This window comes from Sceloporus occidentalis, unplaced genomic scaffold, assembly GCF_023333645.1.
Source record: "Sceloporus occidentalis isolate IW3139 unplaced genomic scaffold, rSceOcc1.0.p SCAF_3, whole genome shotgun sequence".
NCBI classification, from domain to species: Eukaryota; Metazoa; Chordata; class Lepidosauria; order Squamata; family Phrynosomatidae; genus Sceloporus; species Sceloporus occidentalis.
The window spans coordinates 35,168,042-35,185,055 of record NW_028316983.1 but is presented as its reverse complement, the minus strand read 5'-3'; the positions used below and the strand labels follow the sequence as shown (position 1 = coordinate 35,185,055).

At 37.7% G+C, this 17,014-nt stretch overlaps 1 protein-coding gene across 14 annotated transcripts in view; it reads right to left on the bottom strand.

Annotated features, from left to right (window-relative positions):
• LOC149315753 (receptor-type tyrosine-protein phosphatase T) overlaps positions 1-17,014 on the bottom strand; it is an 849,328-nt gene that overhangs the window by 620,106 nt on the left and 212,208 nt on the right. The window lies entirely within an intron of this gene.

Genomic DNA, 17,014 nt, shown 5'->3' with positions numbered 1-17,014 from the left:
AACCCCTTGTGACAGCATCTACTGTTTCCATGGGGAATGGCACACCACATGCCTTTGACTTTCAAGGAAATGTCAAGCCAAAAAATCATAATGTCCAGGATCACTGAGATGTTGGCAACTGCCTTATATTGCACTAACTCCATCTGACCCAGGCCCATCTGTACCAGTATTGCCATAGGTAATTACCAGAGCTCTAGAATTTCAGAAAGGCTTTTTATCAACTTTACCCAGAGATGCTGAGGAATGAAGCTGAGAAAGTTTATAAGTAAATCAGGTGCTGTACCATTGGACAACAACTGAGAATGGACTTGTATATTTATAACAACCGAATGAGATTGATACACTATGATTCTACCTCAGCCTGATAGCTGCTATGCAAAATATGCTGGTACCTACATTTGGCATTATAAACAGAAGACTTCTTAGATGAACAACTTTTCAAATTTGGGGCTGGAAACTTCAGAAAGATTGGGAACCACTTTTAAACTCCAGGGCCAGAAATGCATAAAAACTAGCAAAAAAAAAAAAATCAAAAGCAATAGCAATAGCAAGTACATTTCTATATTGTTTATTAGTGCACTTAAGCACTCCCTAAACATATTACAGTGTGTAAGGTAATTGCCTCCAATAAACTGTTTATGGACTTTTGGGAATAGTAATGATGAATTAATTTGTGGGGATGTGTATTAATAATCCTAGTTAGATTTATAATGTGAGAATTATATTTTTCTCTTTTTGTGTTTCCCCCTCTTTTAACAATTAATTAAAGTTTAGCGATAGCAATAGCAAGTACATTTCTATATCACTTATCAGTGCACTTAAGCACTCCCTAAGCAGTTTACAATGTGTAAGCTAATTGCCCCCAACAAGCTGGGCCCCTGGCTGGAAATGAACTCAAACTTGTGGTTTGTGAATAAATGGCTGCAGTACTAGCATTTAACCACTGCGCCACCAGGGCTCTTCAAAGCAGAGGTATCTGGGGATCAATTTTTGGTTTCATTCCATGCCCCCCCTTTTTTTTTAGTTTCAGTGTTTTTGCAGTGGGTGGGCAGAAAGTCCTGTACTGCTATAACACAAAATTACAATTTGTATAGGAGCAGGTAAACATGCAGGGACGTAGCCAAGGGGGGGGGGGGTTCCTTGGGGTTCAGATCCCCCCTTCCATTAGAAAAATGAATGGTGTGTGCTGCTGCACCACCGCACCCAAGCCCCATTATAATGGTGGCACTTAGTCTGGACCCCCCCCCCCCTTCCTAAAATCCTAGCTAAGTCCTTGAAACATGGAACTTTATCGCACAGGCCCTAAAAGGGGATGAGATGTGGATGGAAGACGGCATAGAATGCATCTTACCACACAGGGAGAACGTTGCTGCTGCCACTGCTGAACATTCCCATCATGTTCCGGATGCGTCCCAGAGGGAGCAATTTTCAGGAATGCTTGAGAAGCGTTCCTGAAAATTGTCCCCTGGGGAACACATCCGGAACGTGATGGGAACATCCGGTGGTGATGGCAGCATGCTCCCTGTGCAGTAAGATGCATTCTATGCCACCTCCCGTCCCCATCACATCCCCTTTTAGAAGCAAAAGGCCTGTTCCAGGGCCTGTGCAATAAAGTTCATGGAATGTAAACATGGAATGGGACACGGAATGGAAAAACAAACTTGGACGATATCGCATAGGACCATGGGTCACCTTTTGCTCACCACTGCACTGCAATCAGTTTTAACTGCTACAAAAGAGCAATTTTTCCCCAAAATGCAAAAGACAGCCTATGAGTAGTTGATGCCACACACATCATGCAAAGTAGCTTTCATCATAATCTAGTCTTCATGAAGAAAGCTTTACCTAACATAAACAATTACTTCTATAGCCAGCCTCAGGAGCTATACTTCCTAGGATCTTAGCTTTATTGTTTAAATCACCCTAATGTACCTAAGCAAAAGTCACATAGGTGAATGTGTACAATAACCACTTAGCCCCAATCCTATAATTTCATTTCAAAACTGAAACTTAATCATCTGACATGGTAGTTATAATACAATTTGCATTCTATTCCCATAAGGCATTCAAGGTAGAATTCTCAATCTGTCGAATTCAGAAAAATCCTTGAAGCAAATTAGCACTATTCACAATGACAGGAAAACAGTGGAACAAAGATATTATTTGGTCATTCTCTCTATATGTGCACTGATGATAATGCAGTGTAAGTAGCCTGAAGGGGATCTGCATTTTTATTTGACTATAATAAAGTATCAGCACAAGGGTCCTTCAAAATCTTTCTGTACTGTGTTTACCATCTGCTCTATTTTAAAGTGCTTTAAGGAAACAGGAGTAGAACCACATTGCTACAACTTATTCAAACTAAGGTGCTGTTCAGACAGCCCCTAAGGGGCAGCCTCCAGCCACCCCTTTTACAGCCAGATCAGGGCCGCTGCCCCAATCTGATCTTTGCAGGGTGCAAAAATGGATCATTTTTGTGCCTTGCAAATGGTGCGATAGCCACAGCTTTACGGTGCTCCTTTAGTGCTGCATCATGCAGATGCAGCACCAGAGGAGTGCTCTGATGCCATGCACCTTGTGGAGTGGCACATGGTGTCACGCCACCCTGGGTGCAGAGTCAGGGTGTGCGTTATGCCTGCAACTCTGCCTGCAAGCCAGCCTTGAAGGCCAGTCTGCACAGGGCCTAACTCTCTAACACACATGAACTTAGATTCTAGCGCTGTCTATTACAAAAACAACGTAAGAACTCAGGAACAGCCCTGTTGGATCAGACACAAAGTAGATATTCAGTTGTCTAGGAAATCCCAACAGAAGGTCATTTTGGAAGGCTAATATTTCAAGTTGTAATGAAATTTCAACTAAAGGAAATGGTCAAGATCATTCCTGTGGTTGCTTATTAACATAAATGACTACATTCCTTGATACGTTTTATTTTAAAACAGATAGTTTTGCAATTATTCTTTTGTTAAGAATCATTACAACAACATTTATGAATGTAACTCAGTCTGCCCACCAAGTTCAGTCTTTTTCCTCCCCGCCTGTGCTGATTGGCAACAGCTCTTCAGACAACTTGAACTTTTCAAGGTTTCCTGGGACTGAACTAAGATTCTTAAAGTACAGGCTCGATCACAAAGTTGTGGCCCCTCCTGAAGAAGCATATAGGGAATATAGGAATTTTGTACTTTCTAGATCAAGGGTGGGCAAGTCTGCATGACACATTGTTGAAGGAGCACCATAAAGCCGTGGCACTGTAACTGTGGTGCCCTTTTCAGGAAGCAAAAATAAACTTTTTGCAGCTTCTTTTTGAGCCCTGGAAAGGCCAGATTGAGGCTGCAGTGTGCAGTTACCACGGCCCCAATCTGGCTGTCAAAGAAGTGACTGGAAGTTTTGTGCACAGTCTCTAATATGGCTATGTCTTTGAGTACATTAACACTTACAGTAGACCCTTGTTATACGCTGGGGTTTGGTTTCAAGATCCCCCGTGGATAACAAAATCCATGGATGCTCAAGTCCCATTAAATATAATAGTATAGCAAAATAGTGTCCCTTATAAAAAATGAAAAATCAAGGCTTGATATTTGAAATTTATACTTTTTTTGAACATTTTCAAACTGTGGATGCCTGAATCGATGTATAAAAAATCAGTGTATAAGAAGGGCCAACTGTATAAGGAAAACCAAGAATTCTCAAGACCAAGGAAAGCAACATAGTGAATGCCAAGGAACTAGAATCACAAAGGAGGATAAAAGGTCCCATAATTGTATAACCTATACAGAACGCTAGATTATTTCATATGGAAATGCATGTGCCTTCTTTGTGAAAATCCACAATGGCACACAAATATTGCTTAATCTGCTTGAAAGGTGTTAATATTCAAAGAATCACTTGTCAAATGTGAAGTCAAAGGCTTTCTCTGAAGATGCCAACCACAGATATTGGCAAAACATCAGGAATAAAATCTTCCAGAACATGGCCACATAGCCTGAAAACCCCACAAAAAATTACTTGTCAACTGGATTACAAGCAGTCACTGTGTACAAAATCCTTCTATATTTCCCCTAAGGTTGAGGTCCCCTACTGAGTTCCCTGGAGTGTAAATTGTTTTAACAATGTAATTAAACACTTCTAAAATTTAATTGCTTGTTAATGTCACAATATGAACCAAGAAAAAAAATATAACAGATACAATTATCTTATGAAGCAAGTGAGTCTGAAGAACATGGAAGAACAGGTTTTAATTGGGACTAATAAGGAGTGATGTTAGTATCTAGATTTTAGACAGACAGTATTCCGAGGAATAACAGGTGTTTAATAGAAAGAGTAAGGAAGCAGTACTTACTTAACTATTATTATTATTATTATTATTATTATTATTATTATTATATTGGGGAATTTTTTTCCATGCTTCCTTAAAGACCTGGTGATCACAGTAGATCAAAGTATTGCATTTTGATCATTGATGTCTGCTAAAATTATTGATGGTAGCAAAACAAATGCTCCTCATTATCATTGTGCTTGGAATATTGCAGAGAAGGAAATAAAACCTGGGTCATGAAAGGTACGAACAGAGAGATAAAAAATCAGATGGTGTTAGTTTACTAAATATTTGGAGAATACATGTTACAGATTATGGCATTGCTAACACACTGAATGATAGGAAGAAGTGTTGTTGTTGTTTTTTAAACCTATAGAGCCTGAATCATATTGCTGATCTCTGTCATGGATTCAATTGTTGAATATTTATGTAAATTCCTTTTGTTCAATAGATCTGCTCTGGTTGACATTACCAACAGTAGCAATAGAACACTTGAGTAAATAAATATATTTAACAATTAAGTATCAAGGCAGGGGATATATAGGTACGGTATATACTTATATACCTTACCTATTAAGGTAAGGTATAACATTTTGTGGCTCTTAAGAACCACACAAGAGAGAACCATGTATTCAGGACTTTCAAATTACTCCTTCTTTAAATACAACTCAACTTTTCCTAATAAGTCATCTCTAAAAGCTGGAGTAGAAACAGTTATGCACTTGAAAAAAGTTAGTAGTAGTCCCCAACATATGGTCAAATATATCTGGGTGCTGAATAAAATAACTGAGTCTCGAGTTTTTGTGTTAAGAACAACTTGAAAAACAAAATGCACATATACATCACTAACTAATGGATGCATTCAGAAATTTCAACTATCCCTATGAGACCATTCATGAGTAGTTGGAATGTTATTTTGGAGGGGAGGGAAGAGATTGATGTTATTTCTTACAAACAGAGGAGTTGAGCGCTGCTTGAAAAATATCAAGAGGACTATATAGTTTATAGAATGTAAGAAAAGATAAAGATTAATCTATTATAGCATTCTGTTCCCAAATAGAAGCCAGATGGATATTTCCGGGAAGCACAAGAGCAAAGTATAAAAGTAATGACCTTCCACTATTACTTGTCTACTAACAGCTGACATTTCATAATTACAATACCTCTCAGCATTCAAATCTCCAGGAAGTACCCACTTAACACCTACTCCCAAGCATTTGAACAAAAATGTTCAAATGTGTGTACGCCTATTGGAATACAGAGTTCACTGAGGAGGGGTACCTCACACCCACTCACCTTAAAAGAAAAAAAATTGAGACTTGGGAATCAGAACAAAGGTATTTAGTGAAATACACAGTCCAGTTCTGCTACTTGGTCAGTGTAAGTGCTGAGGAGAGTGAGGAGGATGCCACTTGCCTGTCAGTTATGCTATTTTATAAGATGTCCAAAACACACTGCAGAAATAATCCAGTTTGAGACTGCTTTAACTGGAAACAATAGCATAGAGAGGTGGTGGGATCTGAGGTGGTGGGATCTTTTTCTCTTGATGTGTTCCAGAAGAGGCTGGGCAGCTACCTGCTGTGGATGCTTTAGCTGGTGATCCTGCAATGAGCAGGGGGTTGGACTCAATGGCCCATAAGGATTCTTCCAAATCTAGTTCTATTATTCTACCTGGCTCATGATTTCCTACAATTACTTCCAACATCTTGGGCCATAGATGCCAGGTTCTCAAGCTGTTCGTTCTCCTTCCCTTGACTGCTAATAGGGATATCTTAGCTATGAGAAAAAGCAGTTCAACATAATTGGCAGACTGTTTCCAAATGATTCCACAAACAAGCTGTCCTAGCCTGTGATCCATTTTTAAAATTTTCTGGAAATTATTAAGCAACCTCATTTAACATATAGAAAATAGGGTGTTATAAGTAAGCAAATGTTTAGACTGGAGTAATAGAAGAAACATGAAGTGCTATAAGGTAACTCTTATATGGAGAGTAATAAACACAGAGGCAAATGTTGTACAATAGGAAGTTTATTTGTCATCAGGGTTTTTTGAAGATACAGGATCATTAATAGTAATAGTTCTGAGTTGGGATGCTTCTGATTAGTTTATATTGATCGTGTTGAATGTTGTATATCTTCATATTTTAAGCAATAAAATTTAAAAAATTTTAAAAAAAAATTCTGGAAATGAATGAGAACACTCTAAAAATGATTGTTTCAGGTTTGAAATACAGAAGTGCATAATTTATGTACAAAATCCCTATTCTGTGCAAAAATGCCCATGAATAATGGACTTTCTCTGTGTATGAATGCCGATTTTAAGTTGAATGGATATAATGGATGTGGAATGAGAACATACAAAAAAGGTGTAGAGTAAAAAGGGATGGCTCCATTCAACCTTATATATAAGGCAGACCCTTTATTTATTTTACTCCTTAGTCTTCATTCCCAGATGAAATAAAACTTGAATAGGTGCAATGACATGTGTTCCCAGAGAGCCTTCGTTCCCTTGTCATCAGCTACACGCCACAAAAAGATATGCCAAACAAAATGTGTTAGTCTTTAATGTGACACAACACTTTTAATGGTGCTGGGTTTTCTTTTTTTCTACAACAAATGGATACTTCAAGCCTTTTGGAGATTTCTTTCTCTTTGACTCCCTTCCTCCCTTCTCTTCCTCTTGTTTGCATTCCCACACTACTAAAACAAATGGTAAATCCTTGAAAGCATGAAACTTCATGTGTCTACTACTCAACAAAACATCATTACACACATATTGTGTAATCTCAATGGGGCCTCTGCAAGGCACTGAACCTATCCTAGGGATTTGGATGAGAACCTTGGAGCTTTCACATTCAGATTACAACTTGTTTCCTCACCACCTCACTAACATTATAATACCCTCCTTTAGGATTTTTCATAAAATGAAGGGCCAGACTTGCCAGCAGGAAAGGTCAAAGACCGAGCAGACAACTGAGGAAAAAAAAACAGGACCTCCTTGTGTGAGGCAGACCAGATCAGAGTCTGAACAGGAGGAGAAACCCAGCCCTGGGGAGAGGTAGAAGCAGTAGAAGTTAACCTAAATTCTACCCATCAGATGCAAATTGAGGCTGATGGCTAGATCATCTTGGGAAAAGTCCATTTGAGAATGACATAACTAAGTACAAATGGGAAGCTGGGTGGGACAAATAATCTACAGCACTTTAAAGTTTACAGAAACTCCACCCAGTCATTGGAAACAACATTCATCCTGGTACTTGACTGGTTAAAAACTCATAGATTGTTTTCTATATTGCTACAGTTAAACCCTTGCATCTTGACAGTAATTAACACCCCAGCTCCTGACCTAGGACTTGCATTAGCTCATGCTATACTTCCTATGCTCCTGGCAAGTGTTCCTTTCATCCTGATAATGAACATGGCTGACATATACCTCTGGCCAGTTGAATAGCCATTATAATTAAAATCAGAACAGCAAGCCACCAACTAAAACTGAATTGTGGTGTTGCATATGACAAGTAAAAAGTTATTATTATTAGATCTTAGAAATGTGCATGTGTGTGTCTCTAAGTCATCTGTCAATTTGTAACTACCCCATTAATTTTGTAGCATTTTCTTATTCAAGGAATAGTCAGAGGTAGGGTTTTGTTTTGTTTGTTTTTCCAAATTCCTTCCTCTACAATATAGCCCACATCCCTTGCGATTAATTGTCAGTCTCCCATCCAAATGTTGACCAGGTGTGAAAACCTTTAGCAGTCCCCAGTAGCAGTCTGTCCCACTTTTGTACTGGATTGTGAGACTTTCTTTCTGATATGGAATCTGCATAGTTTCATGCTCACTTTTTTGCATGTATTTTTTCCAATCCAGGCATTATGTGTGCATGTTTTGTTTGTTTGTACGTTTTGAAATGATTTGTGTACATTTTTAAAATGAATATATTTTTAGTTTTGTGCATTTTTAAAATCTATGCATGCTTTTGCATCCTACCTCCCATAGAATATATGATCAGACTCACAAGAATTTGTTTGCAAGTTGCATATATGTGGGAAATCAAATGATTTGATACATGTACATAAATTGCTCAGAATCAGTTGTGGGTGGGTGAGCTTTTGTTTTGTTTTGTTTTTGGTGTGTATGTTTTCAATACAACATCAGCAAGTCATTCAGATCCAATAAGGTGGAAAATAACATTTCTAAAAAAAAAATTGTGAATTAATTTTTCCCACACAAAGCAAAGGAAGAAGCAACTGGGGGAAAAAACCTAATGTGAAAGAGAGTGTGAATCATAGCATGTATATAAAAAAGGGTTTATTGCACTAATTAGACCAATGAACATGTAACCTTTCAGTGCTCAAAGAGAAGCCCAAATAAAACCTCCCTTGACCCACAACAAGCTTGGTGTAGAGATCATTCTGAGAACGGCTGAAATAGACCCTGTTTTACATTGCATGCTGATAACAATGCTGCTCCTCCTATGAATGATCCTAATTAATTTTGAACAGACCTATCATCAGTTACTGAGTCTTGCCCCCAGATTAAATGTAAACCAGCCTTGCATAAATTGAGTGCTTTCTTTGAATATATAATTGAATTTGCAGAAGTGTGTGCCAGGGGGGTGTTTAAATAAGTGCACAAATATGATAAAAAGGACTTCACGCCATTATATCTAATTCAGTAAGCAAAAATAATGGCAGGGCACGTCCCAATTAGCTTTTGATTTATTTATTTTAACAAATCCAATTAGTAGAATGTTTTATAAAGTCATCCAATGTCAAAAACTCATGGACACACTAAAGAAATAGTATTCTTTTAAAAATGGAGAAAAAATATTAAGCTAGGCTCACTGCATCAGCTGTAGTGTTTTTAAACTGTGTGCAAGAAAAGCAAAGGGATTGGGAATTATTTGAATGAAGATTGTCAGCATTCCAGGGAAAAGAAAGGTAGGCTGTGGACATCCCCTTCCTCACACTCTATCTAAATCCATTGTTTTTGTTGTTGTTGTTGTTGTTATTATGTTTTATTTATATAATGCTGTAGATTTACACAGTGTTGTACATACAAACTAGATCAAGTAAACCTGCCCATGGCATACAATCTAAGAAATAATAGCATAATACATATAAATAATACATAACAATATAGGAAAGGGTACAATAATATAAAGCAAAGCTGGGGGGAAAACACATTCTGAAGCACAACTGGTGACTTTCTGCAGAGGGAAATGGACAATGATATTATTAAAGTGGAAGAATTACAATTTACCAGCAATTGTCACATTTTTGTTCGTTTCCCATACCTAGTCCTAATTGGCAGTTCCCAGTCAGCCGCCTTTCTTTCTTTTTTACTTCTATTACATTTCAAAAGAAAAGTAGAAAGTGCTTATATTAGGATGCCTATTGTTAAAAAAAAATTGATGTGATGAAGAAAAGATTTTCACATGCATGAATCAAAAAGTATTTCAAGAGAACAAGACTATGACCCCTCCATTCTAAAACTGCAAGGTAATCTAAAGTAATTAAAGAAACAGGTCAAAGTAACAACAAAGAGTGCAAATACCTTGGAGCAAGATAATGAGTATCTGCAAGCAATTGCAATGCCAATTAATAAAGAAGCAAAGATTTCCTGAAACTCTAAAATTTTATGATGAATTCAGATCAAGAGTAATTGAACAGATGACCGATAAAGTTTGTGTTAGGTTAATGCTAAGCCCATTAATTATGATAGCTTTGCCTTAAATTATCATTTTAATTGGCACCAGGAAGATGTTGTTAAAACTGAACCCTTTACACCACCACAGTGTCCAAGAACTTTTGGGAAACTATATATTTTATTATATTTCTCGAACAGTAGCTATAAATAAAGGCTATTCTGAGGTGTTCTTTTTTTAAAAAAATCCACTTAAGATGGTTGCTTTCTCCAAGTTTGTACAGAATCAGTTAATATCCAAGTCCACCTCAACAATTTGAGGTAGGAAACTTATTTCAAACCCCAACATAACAGAAGAAGACAGTTGGGATATATTTCACAGAGTAGGCTTTGAATAACTGAACTGCTCCTGGGATACTTTGTTCTGAAATGTAAGACCAGAAAAATTAGGCTTCCAGAACTCAAGATTTGAGAATGTGCTGAAGGTTCAATGTATCAGGAAGTTCTTTCTGGTCTAGCAAAGACTCTCAGTTCAAAACAAGGTTAGTTTAGAAATGCTTCTGCTGACTAAGTTCTTTCTTTCCTCAAGGGGTGCAGTGAAATGTGCTCTGTGTCTCATCTTTTGTTCTGTATCTGTGTAGGGTAGAGTGGCTACATGTACTTGTTTGTTCTCTCTCTTTTCAGAAGTTGAGAACTTGTTAATTTTGAACTATAACTAGTCATGGTGGCTGGGAGAGTAAGAAAGCTGTAGTCCAAAAAAGCTCCTTGGGTAGGGTTGCCATAAGTCAGGACCTCCAAACTGGGACAAATGTAGGGCAAATGTAGGACAACCTTTTCAAATGTAGGGCACATTTTATAAAAATGGAGGACATGCGGAAAAAATTGATGCTTTTTAAAAATGTTAATATAAATGCATGTTTCTTAGGCATGATCAAAATGGAGGACATTTGGGCATTATTCCTAGTCAGATGGCAGAAATGGACTTCCTTTTCTGCCCAAACCACCCCCCTCCATTCCAAAACACACACAACAGCACATTTGGGCACTTCCCGTGGCTTTACTTAACATGGCCTCTTGCATAGTTCAGAGGCTTATTCCATAATCAAACCCCTTGAGTTTAACACTTAGCATGGTTTAACATGGCTATGCATATTGAACATGTCAAGGTGGTTTCACAAGAAGTGGATTTGCCGTTTCAGGTTTCTTGCACCAACTCTACTTCTCAGAAGTGTGTACTTAGTCAAGGGACTTTGATTTTTTTTCACTGCACATGAGTTTGTAAAAATCAGAGCAGCTAACATTGGCCATGCCTGAGAGGCTTGCTGATATCAATATCACCATCACCATCATCACCATCATTGTCACAACAAGGGAGACTTGTTAGCATTAAAAGCACAAAAAATACACCAAAACCACACTTTGGAAGGTGACACTCTCTCAACTTCAGAAGCTGACTCAAATCACATCATCACCACACTATCCTTGTCGAAGCAAGGGACAATTGTTAGCATTAAAAGCATCAAAAATACACAGAAAAGGCACTTTAAAATGCACTTTAAAAATACAGTTTAAAAAATACAGCTTAAAAATGCACTTTAAAAATACAGTTTAAAAAATACAGCTTAAAATGCACTTTAAAAATACAGCTTTAAAATGCACTTTAAAATACAGTTTAAAAAATACACCTTAAAAATGCACTTTAAAAATACAGCTTTAAAATGCACTTTAAAATACAGTTTAAAAAATACAGCTTAAAATGCACTTTAAAAATACAGTTTAAAAATACAGCTTAAAAATGCACTTTAAAAATATAGTTTAAAAATACAGCTTAAAATGCACTTTAAAAATACAGTTTAAAAAACACATACAGTACTTCCTCCTTCTCCTTCTCCTTCTCTTCCTCTTCATCCTCCTCCTCCTCCTCCTCCCTGGCACCAAAAAAGGGCAAAGGAAATGGCCCTTTCCTTTCCCCTCTGGCTGCAGCCCAGCCCAACAGAGGAGGAACTCCTCCTCCTGAGGCTGGCTGGCCAATGGGGGCAGACTGGGGCTGGAACAGCCCCGCCCCCTGCCAGCCCTCACAGGCTGAGGCCTGGAGAACCCAGCCTCAGGAGGAGGAAGTCCTCCTCATTAGCCCTGCGCGCAGCTCTGCAAGGGCCAGCAAAGGCAACCTCATCCACCCGGGACAAGGAGGAAACCGTGCAGGGACGCCCCCTAGTGGTCAAAACCCGGGATTGTCCCGCCCCCAGCCGGCTTATGGCAACCCTATCCTTGGGTCCTAGAAGAAAGGAATAGTGTCTTGTACATTGTTCTGACATGGAAAATATGCTGAGATTTATGTAAGCTGAAAGAAATTTTATTTTACTTAGAACCAAGACCAGTTCATTCAAGGAGTAGATACAAAGTATATAACCATGATGCTGCACATTCTGTATGGTGCATTTCACATCTGCTTTAAAAATTAAACAGAAAACCTCTGTTAGCAAGGCCAATGGACAGTTTAGGCAAAAATACTTTTTTTCACTTGTCAACTTAGGCCACATCTGCACTTCAGAAATAATGTAGGTTGACATTGCTTTAACTGCTATGGATCAATGCTATGGAATTATGGGATCTGTAGTTTTGTGAGATATATATATAAAACCCTTTCTGTCAGAGAGCTCTGGTGCCACAACAAACTACAAACCCCAGAATTCCATATCATCGAGCCATGGCAATTAATGTGGTGTCAAACTATCGTATTTCTGAACTGCAGATGAGGTCTTATGCAAATTAACCTAGGCACAAAACAGCCAGGCAGATAGGTGCGGCTTTTGGCCATTCTGTGGGCATATCATTTACACGATGTAAACCCAGAGAGCCTGGAAACTGCCTGGGGGCGGTTCTGGGGCTGCCTAAAGTGGCCCAAATCCTGCCCCAAAAGAAGCAAATATTTTCCATTACTATTTGGGGCCTTGGAAGGAGGTGCCCTCAGGGCTGCGGTGCCCGGGATGATCAGGCTCAGAGTGGTTTTCTAGGCACACCTTTCTGCCTATCTGCTTCGCCCCTTACTCAGCTTGTTCACTTTAAAAAAAATACTTCTTTTTTCTTAGTGAGCCAAAGTTCTTTTTTTTTCTTTGCCAGAATTCAGGCCTAGTAATGACAGATCAACAACAAAATATTCCTTTTAACAGACCACCCACTCTAAGAACCTTTACAGATTTCTGTTACAAAGCAAAGGGAGGTTTTCATCAAGTTATCTGCAAATCTCTAGGCCAGTAGTTCTTATACTTCTAGAGGCTGCAGACCTTTTTGAGAATCTGATTAAAGTCAAACATTCCCTTCTCAAGAAAAAAAAGTGCTCTGAACACAATTGTCAAACAGAAAGGAAACTGCAGAGGAAATGTTCTTACACTTCAAGTTCACAGACCCAATGAAGCTCACTGTGGACCTCAAGGGGTCCCTAAACCACAAGTTAAGCACCTCTGCTTTAGGCTAGGGAGAAATGACATGAGAAGAAAGATCTTGTGGATAAGGTGAAGAAGAAGGTGGTGACAGAGTGCATTGCACACTTATTGCACATTTGAACTGTTATATTTTCAAAACTGTATTTTCCTGTCAAATTTAACATGCTGCTTTGATAAGTCACATCTGATTTCAAAAACAATATTATCTATTTCTGCTTTTGAAATAACAGCATAACTCTCATCAGGGTTTTCAGAAACCTCAAGCCAATCTGAAGGAAGGCTGCAGCAAGATTAGGAATAGAGGTTGTGGAAGTAAACTTCTCAATAAAACACTGCAGATATCGCAGGTCCTAGAACAGCTGAAACAGTATAATGATGTTTCCAATTTCTATTGCATAACAGGGATTCAGTTGAGTATTTCAACAGCCAAGACTGGTAACATGGCACCAAGTTGCAGCAGATCGTCCAAAATCTTTACACGGTGTTATTTAAGAAAGAGTTAGTTGACTCAGAACAAGGCATGCATCCCATGGATATGCCCTCGCTATATTTCTATGCATGGATAAAAATTTTGAAGTTTCAGCATTACAAATTACTTCTTTATATAATAAATCTCTATGCATTTTTCAAGACTTGAAATGAAATTATCCCATTGTATTTTCATATACAAATATTGTAGTTAAGAAACTGAAAAGGGGTCAAACAGAGTCCTTCCCAGATTTCTCAAATTAACTTGGCAGAAGCCACAAGTTATATTGTTTATGTGGAAACGGTAATGTCTAACATGTACAGATTTTTAACTTTGATGACAACCAGTCCTAAAATTAATGTCACTGAAACTGTCCATTGCTCTAAAACCTTTATGGACATTTTCATTGTTTGCTGGTGTAATAATTTCAAGTAAATCAATATATTGTGCCAAAGTTAAACATCTCTAATCCTTAGTTCTCTGCAAAGATGTTTTTCTTGATAGATATCCAAGCTTAGTTAAATCCAAAAACACAAGAGGATTGACCAAAATCATGTTTGATCTACTAAATTACCTATTGTTATGTTTCTCCCCCTCTCAATGTCATGCAAGGTCATATGGAAATTCTGTTAAGAGGCTTACTGACCAAGAAAGATAATTAATCATTCTATTTGAACAATACAAGTACAACATCATTTCTGATTAATTCATGGTTGTTTATTATAATAATTTTAATAGTAGTTGCCTATACATCCAAATGTTCTTCTATGGTGTGGAGGAAAGCAATTTTTTTCCTGTTAGTCTCACTGCAACCCTGTGGTGTAAGTTACACTGAGAGATAGTGTTATGGGAATCTTAAAAGTAACTAGACAAAGATCACTCTATACATATCATGGCCAAACAACTTAAACATAGGCATTTCCAGTACAATTTTGACATACTTGCATGATTTTAAAATTATCTTTTATTCCCCTTGTTCAGGGCAAAGTCTGATTGCATGTTTAAAATTAAGAGTCCTAGTCCAAGTTGACTCATCTCCCATTCATCATTCTATCAGCAATGCACTAAAACTTGGGAAATTGTGTTCCTTTATAAGAGCATTTCTAAGATTAAATGTCATTTGCTTAAAATATATCACACTCAATTCAAAGATGTATAGCTCATCTAATGTAGCTTGCTATATTCTTGTCATATCTAAACACACACACACACACACCTATGCTACATCATAGTTCTTAAATATTTATACCAAGAAGCATTTCTATCATATGTAAATCAAGCAAATATATACCTTTCTAAAATCTGGATTGTCTTTTCAGTTACAGTTATAGATTTAAGCTAGTGAGACTACTGAACTCATAAAATAACTCTCAAGAGTCTTGTGTTATTAAGTCATATTTCTCTAGCAATCTTTCCTAGCACACTGTTTTTATTTGTTTTGTTTTTTTAATAATACAAATGTCCCAATCCACTGAAGGATATTGCTCCATATTCTCCATTTAAATTAGTGAAGGTCATCTGTGCATACAGAAGATGGTGTCCTCTGTTCTAGTGATTATCGGTTTCTTATAATGCTTTGTGATGAACCTCAAAAATACATTACATGCCATAAGTATTTGTAGATAGTGTTATGACCAAGTGACCCACAATAATTTAGATGGCATTTATGAAGAAGCAATAATTTATTTTATCAGTATACCATTTCTTACCGAATAAGATTAGGCAGCATAAAATGTTATATGCTTACATTCTGTTGTTTATTACATCCATTACACACATTTAAAGTAATCTTTTATATTTACTTCCTTTTTGTCTCTTCCCCAGCCATATCTCCAAAAGACAAGTTTTAAAGCAACGTACACATGCACACATACACAATTTTGTCCCCCCCCCCCACACACAAAGACACAAGGCATGAAAAGATATCCATAAGTATTAGTTTTCCTGAAGAAAGGGGACTTTCTCAATACTTAGGAAATCCCATCTTGCCCAATAATAGATGTGGCACAAAAAAGCATGTTTGTCAGCAGAAAATATGTTTCGTGTGTAGGGACTAGTGCACATTGTGCAGGAAACACTACACCCTGCCCAGGAAGCATGTTTTCTGGGTAGGGAAGCACACAGTCATATAGACATATCTCTGGACAGACAAACATCTACCAAATGTCATAGTAAACAGAAACTGCACAGAAAGCTTCCTCCTCTCATGCAGTAAGGACAATGTGTGCTATACCAGTGTGACAAAAGACACTGCAGGGGAGGGTACTCTCTTGATGGCCTCTGTGAACAAAGACCAGGAGGCTTTGTGTGAGATGGAGGTCACCAGAATGTGGTAAATGGTGGAGGTAGGCCATAGGCTATTTAAGACCTGGCCATACCCTCACACATCTCTTTGGATTGTCGCTGTGCAGAATCAAGCATCATGCAGGGGTTGCCAATGGACTGTGCATCAGGGAGAACACTACAGCAATTCTTCATTCTTGCTTGCAAAAACAAAAAAAAAATGCATCTTTACTTTACCTGCATAGCCAAAATTCCTCATCCTGAGCTACACCTTCCTCCACAGTCTTTCCCAAAGGTCACATTTCTTGAGATGATTCTCGGCCAATGTAACATTTCACAGCAACAATGGGAGTAAAACCTGCTTTGTAAACATCAGTAAATTTCTAATTTTACTGATTTTACATCTTTTCACTCTCTTCTTCTTGATTTGTCTCTTATTAATTAAATATTTTCATCCACAGCATTATGTGTGGTTCGATTTATGGTTCAAAAAATTAAAAATTAGACTTCTTCATCTTCAAATGTGCTATTACTTTTGCAGGGAGTGTGAATAAGAGTCAAACATTTCTTAGGGGTGTGGGGCATAGAAAAGACTGGGAACCACTGCTCTAAATGTTGCATGTGATATTTGTAAACATCAGATTTAGAGGGAAAAACTTTTCCAAAATGTGTTTCAAGCTTTAATATAGAATAACATACATTTATTGAACCTATACGTTTTGGCTTTTTTTTAAGTGCAAGTAATTTATTTTCCAAATAGTTATCTAGCTACCTCACATAATGAGGAATGGTCTTTGCAGTGTAAATGTAACATTCAAACAAATGTGAGTAGTTATGAAAATGTTGTGCTAATAAATT